The sequence below is a fragment of the Colossoma macropomum genome, unplaced genomic scaffold (assembly GCF_904425465.1).
Source record: "Colossoma macropomum unplaced genomic scaffold, Colossoma_macropomum, whole genome shotgun sequence".
Lineage (NCBI taxonomy): Eukaryota > Metazoa > Chordata > Actinopteri > Characiformes > Serrasalmidae > Colossoma > Colossoma macropomum.
This window is the reverse complement of record NW_023495265.1, coordinates 286,893-302,482: the sequence shown is the minus strand read 5'-3', so window position 1 is coordinate 302,482 and position 15,590 is coordinate 286,893. Positions and strand designations below refer to the sequence as shown.

General features: G+C 35.5%; 1 long non-coding RNA gene across 1 annotated transcript; it reads right to left on the bottom strand.

Moving 5' to 3' along the window:
- Positions 1-70: 70 nt before the first annotated feature.
- LOC118801324 lies at positions 71-14,240 on the bottom strand. The gene is made up of 3 exons (XR_005006493.1): positions 14,167-14,240; positions 10,837-10,890; positions 71-179 (listed from the first exon to the last, which is right to left on the bottom strand). It is a non-coding gene; the product is annotated as an uncharacterized LOC118801324 (long non-coding RNA).
- Between the last annotated feature and the right edge of the window lie 1,350 nt (positions 14,241-15,590).

Here is a 15,590-nt window from a genome sequence, read left to right as displayed (position 1 = left end):
ACCACATCTGTATTCATCAACACAGCTCTCTGGCATACGGATGTCCATCCCATAATACAGCAGCCGATACCAGCCATTCCAGTTGAACTTTCTGTCAGAGATCCACAGTCCAGTTGAATTCGTGGCTCTCCAGGGTTGATCCAGAGCAGTGTAGTTGTTGCAGGGGTCATTAAAAGAAGCTAGTAAAGAAACCAATAAAAAATGAATCAGTGGTGAAGAAGCTGAAAGTTTTTCTAGGAACACATAGAAGTATAGTTGAAGTCATCACATCATCCTAAGTTAAGCTAAATACATTATTTCTCTTGAAAGTTTAGCATCATTGACTGGAGAAGCATAACAGTGGAACAAATTTGGTGTGAAAAAAATTAGAGAAAGAAACATTTCTGCAGTATGCAATAAATACATAAAAATGAAGAGTAACTCAACAACGAAAATACTTGGCCATATGAGAAAAAGCAATTGCCCCCTCATCTAATAAATCAACCAGTTAACCAAATCCAATTAACTGCTTTCACTTGTCAAACCCAGGCATGATTACTCCCAGACCTGTTGAATCTAAACATCACTTAAATAGACCCTGTCTGGAAGTGTGAAGCAGACTAGAGGGTCTTAAAAAGCAGCACATGATGCCATATTCTAAAGAGATTCAAATACAGATGCAAGGAAAGTCACTGAAATCTACAAGTCTGGAAAGAGTTACAAAGCCATTGCTAAGGCTCTGGGGCTCCAGTGAACCCCAGTGAGAGCCAATATCCACAAATGGAAAAAACTTGGGACAGTGGTGAATCATTCTAGGAGTGGCGGCCTACCAAAATTTCACCAAGAGCTCAAGCACAGTTGTTTTATGCAGCAGGACAGTAATCTAAAGCACACAAGCAAGTCCAACACTAAATGGCTCAAAATAAACAAAATGAAGGTTTTTGAGTAATTTCCTGACTTGAATCCCACTGAGGTGCTCAGACCCGACCTTAAACAGGCAGCATGCTCGAAAACCTTCCAATGTAGCCAAATTAAAACAATACTGCAAAGAAGCGTGGGCCAAAATTGCTCCACAGTGATGAAAAAGAGTTATTGCAAGTTATTGCAAAGGTTTGATTGCAGTTGTTACTGCCAAGGGTGCCACAACCAGTTATTAGGTATAGGTGAGCAATCACTTTATCACATGGAATATAGGGTTTGAATAAGTCTTTATTTTCAATATATGGAACGGTCATTTAAAAGCTGCATTTTATGTTTGCTTGTATTGTCTATCTTGTGTTAAAATGAATTTCATGATCTGAAACATTCAAATATGACAAATTAGCAAAAATAGAAGAAATAAGTTAAATACTAAATAAGCAAATACTTTTTCACATCACTATAGGTCATTCTCTTCATCCATTTCATTGTGAAAAACACTGGTAACAATGACAGGTCTCCAGGCAATATTGTTGCCTATCAAAAGGAACTGTGCTTTCAGGGAAATACATTAAATCTTTGATTTACTAAGATGCCTTTCAAGTTATTTTCTTGGATCTGTACAGTTTCCCCACTTGAAAGGGATTGATTTATCTACATGGAATTATTTGACCAGATTTCACTCAATGACTAAACAAGTTTTCTTCCTTTCTTATATTATTCTGAGCAAATTGGTTTAGTACTGATTGATTAGACCACTGGATGAAAAAAAAAAAACGATACATGAGAATTTGTGGATGAGTCTGCTGGGACTACTCAGTGTTTATTTTATGATGTACCTCACCAATAACCTGAAAGAACAAAAAGGCGCATTATATTTAGGCCAGAAGCCTTGATTGAAAAGATTAAAACACAGGTAATTAAACTGAGCAGGACTCATAAATTATTGAGAATGATGAAAGATCTAATAGGGGATGATGCAGAATCTAACAGATCAGTTTCCATTGAGTTAACCAACGTCAGTGTTACCAGTGATTTTACTGAATAGGTTGCACTGCATCTGAATCTGCCCAAGTGTGTAACATGATTAATGAAAGAAGTCCTGATGACAGTATGATTAGTGTTGTTAGTAAATGTAGCAAACATAGATGATACCTGTGCTTACAGTATATATAGTCCCACTTTATATTAAATGTCTCCAATAGCTGTGTAGTTATGAATAACATATGCAACAACACTGTAACTACTGATGATTTAGTCAATGTTACAGATGAATTACAGAAGTACAGCCTATGTAATTACACCTGTGTATCTTTTTGATACCCTACAGTATCAGAAGTCTTTTCCAGCAATTAAAAGAAGTATGTTTTACATAACATTACATTTATTTTACATAATTACTGTGGGATAACTGTGTTGTAACAAGGTAACCTAATTGCATTACATTGATTAATACCATTCTCTAATTACATTGTACCAATATAGCAACTATACAGGAACTTTCCTGCAGTGTAGTGTTAAAGTTACACTTTAAAATAAGTGGACAGTTGCTGTGTAGTTAGGTACTGTGAAGTAATGCATTGGTAATATAGTAATGCAACATATTGATGTCATTAAAGGTACATTTTTAAGATAAAGGGCCGTCTGCTGTTCTGTCACATAACAGAATGGTTTCAAGTTGAAACTGATTACAGTGTCACAGCACTAGCAACATAAATGCTAGCTAAATGTTAGGAAAGCTGACAGATACAGTGTTAGCATCAGTGTTAATGTTATGTCTTAATATATGTTATTACATACTTCCTTTTTACTGCTGTAAAAAAAGGTTCTGAACAAAACTGCTGTTATAGTCTGATTACAAATGTAATTACATTTGTGTTATTACCCTTGTATAATTATGTGAGAGAGAATAGGCTGTTACAATTATTAAGATACATTTGTGTAATTACCTGAGGCAAAACTGAACTTGATACACGTGTAATTACATAAGGTATCCTCCTTTATCCATCTGCAACAGTGACTAAATCATTAACAGTTACATTATTTGTTGTATATGTTGTTCACATGTAACTACACAGTTATTAGAAACACTTAAAATAACGCGGGCCCTATATATTGCTGCATTGAACCCTAAGCATATTCTTAAACCCAGGAGGACAAACTAAGGAGAAAGCAGGAACAACTTCATCCACAGTCGACTGCCATATTACAAACCTTTGATAAATTCAACTTAATCGCACACACTGAAGAGAAATCTAGACATTACCAATTGGACATCCTTCTCCAAATGAAAGTAATTTGATATTTTAATAACTGTGCAGTTATTTTTATTTTCATTTATTTTAATTATTTTAATCATTTCCTTTTTGGTGTGAAGAAAACCTGCACTCTAAGCTATTACACCAATTGTGTCAGCTATTGATCATAGGTGTGTCCTGACTTCATAAACAGCTACTTGTATGTGTTTACAAGAGAACGTCTATTGTCCTGACATAATTCTCAGCAGGACTACTAGCTGCAGGCAAAATGCTCAGTATAGAAGCCTTTATATTAGAACTGTTGTCAGACTGGGTTACTGCAGATGGATAGAGCACTCTCTGAATAAAGACAACATTCCTGCAAGCCCTGTTCTCCTGACTGATATAAGCAGAAGTGCAAAATACATTATTATTTACATAAAAGTAACTGTGATAAGCAATGCTGGGGTTACAACATGTACAATTAAGGAGGGTAGAGTCAAAACATTGAATTGTTTTTATTTGCATCGTTTCACTAGACAATTCAGATTTGATTTTGTTCACCATTGGGACTCAATTGCTGTAAAGTGCTGGGTGAGTATCTTGCAGCGATAGCTCGGGGTCCTCTCTCTGCTTATCTCAGCTTAAGCTAGTAAGACTGTTTTAGCATCTGATCTACTGATTCTACTATGTAGTTTAGGATTTGAGCGTGTTTTGCTGTGATGCATTTGTTTTAACCAATATTCCTAAATCTTATGTGGATAGTGCTGACATTGTTTGTGAATGTGTTTGTCAAAAATGACAATGAACGACACTGTTTTTAGTTACTGATGGCAAGTTTGGACAGGATAAAAGAAAAACACAGATATGGATGTTCCTTTTCTTTAATCACACTTTCCCCACCATATTTAGTACTTGCAGTACCTACAGCAGCACCATTCAATGGCTGAACATGTGTAAAGCATAATACAACATGCAAAACCTATTTTCCTTTTTTTCCTGAAGAAATGATTGTAGCAAACCATCTTCATAACAAATATAGTAGCCATGTTCCCTAGTATTACTACACTGACAATAAGTTTCCCTTGTTCTGTGCCAGTAACACAGATATTGCCCGTGACCCAACAAAGACACAACAAAAATTATTTAATGATTTCACCTTATTTTTTGTAACACAACCGACATGAAAGAATACATTCAGTGACTGTTAACAGTATACTCTACATTTCCTTTCTTACTTTTATGCTCTTACTTCACTACAAAATCCAACTATGAATGTGGTTTAGAGACCCACACATTCTTGAACTTTCTTGCGACTTTAATGGGGGTCATACTTATACTGTCCGGCACAGTTTCATTTGGGCTTGTACAGGTTTCACTGGGGAAGTGGACTAGATGTAAGGTGTCCTACTTCTTCCCTGTACTATGTCAACCCAACCTGTCTTCTACACAAAGTGAGTCTGAGTACTGTGACAAGCCTTTATGTGTATCATGTATCATTTCTATTCTTTTATTTTTTTTTTATCCCTGAAGTAGTTATTGCATGTTATTTATTACAAATCTCAGATCATTATTTAATTTTATATGAAATGCAATTCAGTTATATGATCATCATCACACTGTCATGTCAACCATATTATAACATCCTCCACAGCAAATAGTTTTATTGAAAACCTCCCAGATCGATCAACTACCCGCTGTCTGTCTGAAGCTACCAAATTGGATGTTATGACTGAATGCTTAGAATACTTTTCATTCTACTTTAGATAATGTGGAACCACCAGGAAGTAAAAGAAACTGGCAGAACATGGTACAATAAGCATACTCTAGCATAAAAACAGACTGTCAGACAGATTGAGCTTAAATGGTAATTCACTAGACTAAACAAGATATATTCCAATCCAGACTATAGAATGGCACTTACTGCAGCATGTTCTGATTGAAAAAAAAAATAAGAATAATCCTAGATTATTGTGTAGCACAACTTCTAAATGAACTAAGAACTAGAAAAGTTACTAAACTTCAGATAACAGCACATATTTTGCATAAGCTTGTGTGGAGCTTCTCAGACATGGATTTCCATTTCATGAAGCTGCTAACACAGTTCTTCTGCTGATGGCAGAAGAATTTTCACCATACTGAAAGCAATCCCTATACACCTGTCCAACAGTTCAGAAACATTCTTCAGGAGGCAGATGTGGATTTGTCAATGTCTACTGTCTGCAGAACACTTCATTAATCAGAAATATAGAGGCTATACTGCAAGATTCAAACTACTAGTTGGCCACAAAAAGAGCAAGAGCAAAGTGTGGAGGTGAAAAGAAACTTCCAAAGATCAAAAGCATACCACATCATCTGTGTTATGGCCTTCTTCAGTGGAATTATTACAGTTCTTAGGTGACACAATGATAGCTGAGCCATTAGATCTGATCCTGCATAGTCTCTAACTGTCCTAGGTAGGTCTCTTTTTTCTGTTTGCTAGGCCAAAGGCACATGCCCTATGACTGTATAAGACTGAACTTCTGAAAACTATCTCAAAATAATGATTACCCTACTGCATATTTCAAAGGCAGAGCTAGTCCCAAAAGGAAGACACCTTTGCGAGTATCTAACAAATGAAGTATTAAATGTGTTTTGCTTACTGCCAGTCTCAATAAGTTTGATATGACAAAATCCACATGAAGCATCATTAGAATAATTTGCTCCAGCTTTTAACTAGCTATTCCCTTTTTGATATTTGATATTTCTCCCTTTTGATGTTAGCACTGAGATTTTTGTCCATGCAAACACAATGAGTTGTGTAACTTATCTCATTTCTCAGTCTTCTGTGACTTTTGTGTGAGTAACTCAACTGATGGGCTTCTCAGTTTTCTGCATTACGCCTATTCCTGCAATTCATGGAGAGTTACAGACACTCTGTGAGAACCATGTATGACTAGTTTTGCGTTCTCTCCAAGTATGATGCAGTAGTGAAAAGCTTTAAACCACTGAACTACATCTGAATATTTCTGCAATATTTTGTCATTCCCTGTCTTCCCTGACTACACACAGTCTGCACATCCCATCAATGCTTTGGTCATTATGTTCTTTCAAAACGTCAGTCAGACATCAAGCTCATGCGTCAAAAAAGTGACAAGTTCGCCACTCCACTGTAAGGGGGTATGAAAATCCCACAGAAGAAAAATAATAATAATGATCTTAACATGAGAACAATACTCTCCTAAAATGTATGAAAATACAATTTATCTGAAATTGTACTGCTTCTCAGACAATTGTTGCTAACCAAAGGCAGGAGGTCACAAAATCTGCACAAAATTTTGCAGATTAGAATTATCTGTGAAAGATAGACACTCCATCTGCCCATCATTTGTGTTCTGTCTGCTGAAAGGCCTACACATGTCCACATGTCTCCAAATTGGCACATCATGCTTGGACCCCAGTGATCACTGCTTGTGGCTATATTCCTATAATTTGTCAGGAGTCCCTTAACTGCTTATAGTGGTCATAACAGTCCACAGAGATCAATATGTTCATTGCCAATCAATTTCAGACACAAACTAACTGTAGCTGATTGTCTTTGTTTCAAACCGTGTTCATTTTTATCTAAAAGCAAATTGAATAAATAGTTACGCTATTTATATTCTTATTATTATTTTGGCACTTCTTTTTCTTATTTTTCTGTCATAGCAAACACCTAGCAACATGCAAACAACCACCAGTGATACCATAGCAACGACCTAGCAACACCATAGCAACCACCTTGAACATCAAAACAACCACCTAGCAACACCCATCAACTACTTAGCAACACCTTAGCAACCAGCAACCACGAAATCTACCATAGCAATGGACATGGGTAATGGTTTTCATACAATAATCATTAAATGACTTTTTCCCTTAGGAATGAATGTGCAAATTTGTGAGACAAGTGCAGTAGTAACATTGTATTACCCTCAGGGGATACCACAGCAACCACCTAGCAACCACCTAGCAAAGAATGTAGCAAGTACCTTGGATAACAGAGCAACACTTTAGCAACCACCAATGATAACATAGCAACCACCCAGAACACCATAGCAACTGCCTGGCAATAACCCAACACCCACCTAGCAACACCATAGCAACCAATCAGGATACTGTAGCAACCACCTAGCAACATCTTAGCAAACATTTGGAACACCATAGCAACCACCTAGCAACACCCTAGCAACCACATGGAAAACAATAGAGCCACCTTTCCACCTCTTAGTACCCACCTGGAATACCATGCAACCACCTATCCTTTATTAATAAATCAAATGGAAACAACGTTCAACTGAAGGACTCTCATTCTCATTCACTGCTCTTGTTTGGAGCATATGAGAAGCTAGCCATCATTCATCTGTGATAAAATGCCCTATTACGGTGACATAAGATCCTGTGGCTATGAATGTCCGTGCAATACGTTACAGCTATCCTTTCCATTTTCTTCAGTGATTCCATCACTTCAGGTTTGGTCTTATTGTAAAGAGTGGGTGTCACTGTGACAGTAAAATATCTTTGAGACGGGACATTATATCTCCAAAGTGTGCAACATAGTGCAAAAGCTCTGGTTCTCAACAACTGAGAACAAATGTAAATACATAGTTTAGTGTGACAAAACTTGCATATAGTGTGGATCTTGTCCAGGTCCTTTTCCCTTCAACTTCCTAGAAGCCAAAGTGCTTCCATTCGTTAGCTCAGGGGTTGGCAACCTGTGTCTCTTTTACTGTCCTGTTGTGGCTCCACATCAGAATTAGATTTGTAGGTAATAATAAAATAATCCTCATTTGCAGCAAAATAAAACTCTGCTGATCGTTCAACACAGCTTAACAATAAATGGTCTTAAATGCTGGAATTAATGTAGCTTATAACTGCTAGTTCATCTACCTAGTAGCTAACAACAAGGCAAAGACAAAGATTTTAGACAAACATCGATAATTTGGAAACAAATAGACTTATTTGCATTTATAAGCACTACTACGGAGCCCCGGAGGGGACGGAGGTATAATTCGAGCGAACGTTTTGTAGTTCGTACGCATGTTTTCTCTTATTCGTGGTCACGATTTCTTAAATCGTTCCCTCATTTTCTTTTAACCTTTTCTTTTGACCTTAATCCACATTAATGTTTCTGTGTGTGTTTAATTTGAGTTTGTTGACGCTGACCATTTCTTCCTGTAATTGTGTGAAGATCTCTAACACTGCAGCTTGTTGCGGGAGCAGAAACAGCGCTAAGCATCTATATCTCTGTTAAATATGATCATTAGAAAGTGCAGTTTAGTGAAGATTGTGATTGTAGTTTATTGTCTTCCTTCATTTCATCACAAAACTGCAGCTGCACTGATGAATCTGAGGGCCGTTTGCTGTGAAGAGGAGCTGCAGTTTCCTCATAATGCCCCAAATCAAAATCAGACCTGATGAGCATCTCTGACCATCATCTCATCAATCTAACTCATCAAAACCCGTGAGACAGTCTCAGGGAGCTGTTATTTACTTCTGCAATGGACAAAAACATGACCAGTATCTACAACATTGATTTTGCGCACAAATCAAAAAAATAAACAATGTGTATTCAATTAAAAATAAAGCATGACAACGATTAAAAGAAAACGAGAGAACGAATTAGAAAATCGTGATCACGAATAAACAAAAACGTACCCACGAAGTAAAGAAAACGTGTGCACTTTTAAAAGAAGACGAGGGAACGATTTAAGAAATCGTGACCACGAATAAAGGAAAACATGCGTACGAACTGCAAAACGTTTGCTCGAATAATTTTTTTTTTTTTACCTCCGTCCACTCCGGGGCTCCGTACTCTACAGCTGTTTTCCTGATATGTTTAATCTGCAACGAGAAACTCAAACCCTAAAAAAAAAACATTAAGCTGAAGTCAGCTTCTTGTTTGAATTCTTTCATTCCACCTTAAATGGAGCAGCAGTTACATTTCTGGTGGAAAGGGAAAATTCAAGAAGCTGGCGAATGAGAAGCTGACTTCAGCCTTGTAAAAAGTAGAACGTTGAGAGAAATTTTAGAAGAAAATGTTTTATTTTTTGTTATCCTGCCTTCCGCCCAGTGACAGCTGGGATAGGCTCCAGCACCCCCCGCGACCAAGAAGGAGAAGCGGCTTAGAAGATGTGTGCGTGTGTGTGTGTGTGTGTGTGTGTTTTACTTTTGTGGAAAAGTTTCCTGCTGGTGACACAAGCAAAGTGGCTACAGCTGAGCTAAAGCTTAAAGAAGAACAAGGTGAAGAGTTTTTGTTTGTGTCATATTTTTAGCCTACACTAGGACATTAGCACATACTGAAACATAGGTACAGCAAAGATGGTAAAATGGACTCAAAATGTTTTAGCTCCTGAGATGGTTTGATTTTTGTTGAATGGACAAAATGACTCACTAACATTTGGGTTGCTGACCCCTGCACTAGCTTTTCATGTAGTGTGCATAACACAGACTGTCTAGACGCTGCACTAGAGTGAAACACATGGCAACTCATCGTTAATGAACTAGCAGTTAATGATGATCTGGAGCAGTACTATAAAGTAAAAAAACATGGGTAACACTTTACATTAAGGGTCGCCAATCAATCATTAATTATATAATAATCAACTATTAATTTCCCATTATTTAGTTATTAGTTAACTCTTCATCAAGCATTAGCTGTTACTTAGTAACTGTTTAAGCACTCATCAATTAGTAATTAAGTACACTGTTAGTTGATAAGTTTGTCGTTAGTTTATGGCTTACTTACTCATTATCTGTGTACTAACTGCTGCTTATTACATTGTTAATTAACTAATAAGTATTTTTCTTCATATAAAGAAGTAACGTGATAACTTACTAGCACCTATGTGTTAATCCTGCTAATTATCTGTTAATTAACTTTCCATCACCTCCATATATTCAGTTGCTTCACTTTTCTCACTTTGGTTCTTGTTCATTAAAGATGCTTATGGTCACATCTGACCGTAAGATGAGTGCATACAAATTCACAGATGGTTTTGTTATTCATCACTTCCATCTTTGGCATATCTGTACAAACTAACTCATATCTGGTAGGAGTGCATGTAAATTTGGGCAGAAATGCTGGATATGTGGCTAATTAACCAAAACTATTATCAACATAATCTGTGATTGCAAAAAATTTACCTTAAATGTCACTTTAAGGTAAATAGTCAACCATGGCAATTAACATATAAAAAAAATCAGTGTTTCTCACTGCCCACCTGCTGACATAAATTTCAGAGCATTAAAATGCATCCCTTCTCAAATGCTTTTTCCTTCATTTCTTGATGCTACCTTGTTATTCGTGTTTTTTTTTTGTTTTTTTTACTGCTGTCCTCTTTCTGTAATTCACCTAACACGCTAAAAGCTGATAAAAGGCTAAAAGATGAAAGTAATGTATCCTATAGAACACTCACTGCCTGTAGAGTCAACCAGCACCAGATTCATGCTGTTCAAATGTGAACAGGTTAATCTGTTTCTATTCTTCAAGTCTTTTTAACTGATTTTAATCAGCAAACCGAGTGTTTACAACTTGAGGAGGAGGATGCTATTAACCCCTAATTCATTACAAATATAGACTTGGTTGTGTTTTATGCAATTTATCTGTACATTTCACAGTTCACCAAAAGTCTTTAGTAAGTAGGCAGTAGGTAGGAACTCAATGGCTTTAGTCTTTACTTACTTAAATTTTCAGCACTGCTGTTTGTGGTTGTAGTTAGTAGGAACACAGTGACCCCTGTTGGAAAGATAAAAAATAATAAATGCTCACACATGCAGCTGTGGAGGTTGCAGTTTACTGGATATTCACAGTACAAATTATAACTGTCCCATGAAACTGACTCCATCTGTCATCCTGAAGTGTTCACAGATGCTTAGCTATGTGGTTTAAGTAAGCATTTGAAATGATTTCATCTTTGTCACTATGCAGTGTATGGCATACTAAAATGTATTAATTACCCTCTTTTGAAATCAGAGTTATTTATAAATAATATTTATTAAAAATTTTTTGAAACAAAAACATTTTCCTTTAACATAATCATTAGATAATAGTGCAGCAATCCTATTAAAAAGGTAATAGTGTAAAAAAAGTTGCTTCCTCATTTCAAAGAATCCAACATAGAAGAATTAGCTGATCTACTATAAATCTGTCTATAAAACTTTGTGATTTAATCTGAAAAAGACAAGACACACCGAAGAAATGCATTTCTTCTCTGTAAAATATTCACAGAAGTAGTAGACATAAAATATAATAAAACATTAAATGGCAAAAATCAGTTATTCATTACGATATGCAACATTTTGATTATGTATTTGGAGAAATTTGAAATTTAAAGTCTCAAATCACTGCAGTTGCATTTAAATGCAGAATCCACGATGGACAATTCTCACACAAAGACCATTACAATTAAGCACAACTTGCAGGAATTGACAACCCAAAGGAATGAAACAGGATATATTTACCCCCCACAACATATTAAACAACAGAATACAGCATACAAGCATACAAGAAAAATTAAGTATCAGTCATATGCTGAGGAATTCCAGGCCCAGCTCTGCTGTTTAACACTGAAAACCATGCCTGACATCTGGATTGTTCCATGTGTTTAAAAGTAAAATGTTGCATATGTATATAATTGTTAAGTCATGTATACAATTGTATATGTATGTAATTGTTAAGTTGAAGTGTTCTTGTTCTGTGGGAATTTTCCCTTCCCACTGTTGCTGCTTTCTTGCTCACGGAGGCTCTGACCTGGATATTTCTGTAAAGCTACTTTGCGACAATGATTGTTGTAAAAAGTGCTTAATGAATAAACTGTGACCTGACTTGATTTGATACGGTCCAAAATTATGATACCATATTGAAAATCTGTTTTTTTTTTTTTTTTTTTCATTTAAACCTTCAAATAAACAACAAAAGTTTTAGAATCTTAAAAACTTACAGGTCATTTTGTAAATTTAAAGAAATTTGTGAAATTGACCTTTTTCATTCATTTCTAATGGTCAGGGGACTCTCTGGTGTATTTGATTTACTCATCAGAGGCTTCTGCACAAACTTGTGGAGTCCTGCTCAAATGCATGCTGCCACTAAAGCAAAAGGGGGACACACTGTACCAATTACTAAAGAATTTAAAAATTGTTAAAGTACTCTTAAATTCGGAATGCTGAAATTCTTAAAGTACTAAAAAAACAAAGTAATTGCCCATCTTGTTTAGCTCTGTACAACTCTGTATGAAGATGGAATAAGGAAAATTCCAAGGATATACTGTCCCATAGGTGTGTGTGTGTGTGTCTGTGAGTGTGCGTGTGTGTGTGTGTGTGTGTGTGTGTGTGTGTGATGTATATTCAGTGAGAATTCAACATTCTAATCTTAGTTATGAACCGTGTTTCTGGCTGAGGTTTAGAGAATGCAAGTTGGTGAATCATTTTTTATTTATAATTCATTACATTCACATGTAATGAAAACAACTGAAATGTAAAAAATCTAAATAAGAGTGAAAGAAAATACTCTTTACTAAACTATGAATTGCTATTACATATGCTGTTTTAAAAAGTAGAAAAAATACCATTATTCAAGGAGTTGTTTGATTGGTAAAAATTTGCACTTTATGGTCCATTAATTTTGCTAAAAAACAAGCAGTGTATCCTTTGACTACATCTCTAAATGAGCTGTGTCGTAAGAGTTTCACACTAAGGAGCCTCATTGCTTAAATCACTACTGTAAGTCATTTGTGATGACTGTTGTCCTTATAGAAGAGAGTACATGTAGAACAGAGATCCTAGCATGTCACAAAGACTAAGAAGAGAAGTTACACTGGTAACAAACTGTCCCAAACATTAATAGTAAATATGTTCATCTAAATAACAGGAGAAAAAGCTAAAAATGCACTGGTCTAAACAAGCACTCACAATATTTACATAATGCACAAAAGATTACAAGTTTTTCTGGTACAGCTGGTCCAAAATCACTGCTGCATATTTGGTAGCATTTTAAAGGTCAGTAATAAGAACTAATTATATGGTAATATTAAGGTAACAAGTTGTGTTAACCTAAACATTACATGCTAATTTTGAAGTTGTTATTTAATAATAAATTAGCAATTGTAGCTATAACAAATAAGTAATAAAATGTGAAATAATACTAAAAGTTGTACCAACCTAAAATTACAAGCTATTTTTTGTTTGTTAAATAATAAGATAGGTTTTATGTTGTATGTTTATGTTGTAGGTGTATGTTTGTTAAAAAATAATAAGATAGGTTAAGGAAAAGAAACATGAACATGTTGTATAAAGATAAAACAAATTTCTATTAAGCAAAGTCTTTTGTCTGATTTGTGCTGTATAATAGAGTAACTGTATTTTTTAACAGGTAACACAAAAAATGATATATTTTTCAGCCTGTTTTGTAATCTCAGTATATTTATCTCATCTACTCCTGAATAACTACACTTACATACTAATATACCATTTCTGCAGAATTGTTTTGGGGTAAATAACTGTAATGTTAAGAAATCCTAGAATGATTAAAAAACTGCCTTACTGTTTCTTTACAATTAGAAAATTAGCATTAATTTTAGACCTGTACAACTTGTTACTGTAATATTATTGTATCATTACCAAGTTATTACCAATTAGTAAAGTGCTACCACATATACATCACCACTCTAAATCAAATAAATCTTTCTTTGTGTTGATTATTTTCTAATTCCCTTACATTTTATTGCTCTCATTATAAACATATATCTGCTTGAACACAATAAAATACTGCCATACTTTGACACATCAGACTATTGACTGAATATTTAAAGAAGATAACACATTCTTATTGGCCAAATGTGCTAAATATAGCCTTAGCTAAGTAACACAGTGTCTGTCATGCTATACGAGCAAGTATCAGTAAATGTTAAATGCACAAAATACCTTTGAATAAAACTTTACAGCTACCCCAAATATCTAAAATATCTCATTATACTTTTACTGTTCTATTTGGCTATACGTTGAAAAAAGTACTCACATCTTAAAAATCCTATTTTTTTCCTGTTCATTTTAATAACCTTCTGTGGAGATGTTCTTGTCTGCAGACCAACAGGTAAGAAATGTGCCTTCTGAGGATGCAGAAGATCTAAGTTAAATCTTTTGTCATTAGTTTACATATATTTCCATAATACAAATTTTGTGGTTTTGAAGATCCATTTCTTGCTAGCATGGTGTGTTCCATTTTCTCCTGGGCTTTTCTGTGTAATTTGTGGATGACAACGTGATGTTCATGAATTATATGGAAAATATTTCCATATACCTTCCAATAAATTCATTTCCATATTTCCACATAAGTCAATAGTCCACATTTTTACATTTTCAAATAATTTCTTATCTAAAAATAGAGAATCTCTAACCGAATGGAACATGTCATGCTGTCATGCTGTCATGCTGAGAACAACAATATTGCAAACAATGTTTGGTTTAAGATATTGGAGCAGTTAAATATAGTAAGCTGCAAGTTTGAAACTACTTTAATTTCTATTGCGTACACACACACACACACACACACACACACACACTGCATCTCTACCTTGTGATCATCCATTACAATACCATTAGTTCTAATAATATAGCCCATAAATAAAATATGTTGGCCTGTTTATGAAATTCATATTTTTCACCTTTGACATACAACTGATATCCTCTAACAGATGTTGAATGGTTGAACATGTTTTGAGAGGTCAGTGGGATAAATTAGGATGTCAGGTGTATAGGCAAAGACAAACTGATCAATCATATCTTGAAAGATATCATTCACGAATGTTTGAAAGACAGAGGGGGCGTTAGAGAGCACAAATGGCATTGCTAAACATTTGTAGTGCCTGTGCCAGTGACAAAGGCTGTTTTCCACTCATAACCATCTCTAATTCTAACCAATTTGTAAGCACTTCTGGGGTCTAAGTTTGTGAAAAGTATGACTCCCTTAGCTGTTCCAATGCTACAGGGTTGAGTGGTAATGGTTGAGGTATTTTTAGTGATTTGATTGAGAGCCTAAGAATCTATACAAAGGTGGTCCCCCAACTTTCTTTTTGACAAAGAAAAAGCCTGAAGCTGCTGGGGAAGTGGAGGAACAAATAAAACCCTGAGCCAGTCCCTCTTGGATGTACTCCATGGTTCATTCTTCCTCTTGGATAAGGGGATACACTCGGAATTTGGGAAGAGTGGACCTTTCTCTCAGATCTATAGCACAATTACTGAGGCAATGAGGGGGAAGCTTGGTGGCATTCTTATTGACTACCCCATGGAGATCAGAATATTCTGTGGGGATATGAACTTTCTTCTCAGTTTCTGGGCTTTCTATGGAAGTGGACTGAACAGCGAGGGATGTTACTTAATGTAAAAAATGTTCTAGACAATGAGATGACCAGGAAAATGAAGGTATTGGACCAAGAATTTAGG